Below are 526 nucleotides of genomic sequence, written 5' to 3'. Positions count from 1 at the left end.
TATCTGTACTTTTACTTGAGTATGGCTTTCAGGTACTTTATACACCACTGCCTGGGTAAGGGTCTGACCCAGTCAATTTGGAGGTCTAACCAAGGCAATGCGACTTCTCTGTGCTGCAGTGGGGCTCTGTGGTTTGGGTTCCCCACTTGTTTTAGTGTCTCATAAGTGGCTCTTGTGCTGTGGTGTCCCGCACATGGTGCGTCGTGGGCATACATCAAAATCACCCCCTTTGACAATGTGGCACCACAAGCCTTGGCGCAGTGAGGTCAGCAGAGACATACCACAGAATGTTGTCCATCACACGCAGCATGGGCTTCACCTTGAGTAGTCCTTTGAGGGTCGGAGCATTAGCAAGCTGAGCAGGTGTAATAGGGTGGTCGGAGGAGTCAGAGAGGTGGTGAAGAATAGTCTGTATTGAGGTGTCAGAGGCAGAGCAATGTCATTAGTGGAGATTTGAGGAGCCAGCATAAGCGGCTGTGAGGTGATTGTGGTGGGTTGCGTTTTATTGCTGTGGGTTATGGCTGCC

The sequence above is a fragment of the Sinocyclocheilus anshuiensis genome, unplaced genomic scaffold (assembly GCF_001515605.1).
Source record: "Sinocyclocheilus anshuiensis isolate Anshui unplaced genomic scaffold, SAMN03320099.WGS_v1.1 scaffold1532, whole genome shotgun sequence".
Taxonomy (NCBI): domain Eukaryota; kingdom Metazoa; phylum Chordata; class Actinopteri; order Cypriniformes; family Cyprinidae; genus Sinocyclocheilus; species Sinocyclocheilus anshuiensis.
The sequence above is the reverse complement of the archived record's forward strand: the minus strand, read 5'-3'. Positions refer to the sequence as shown.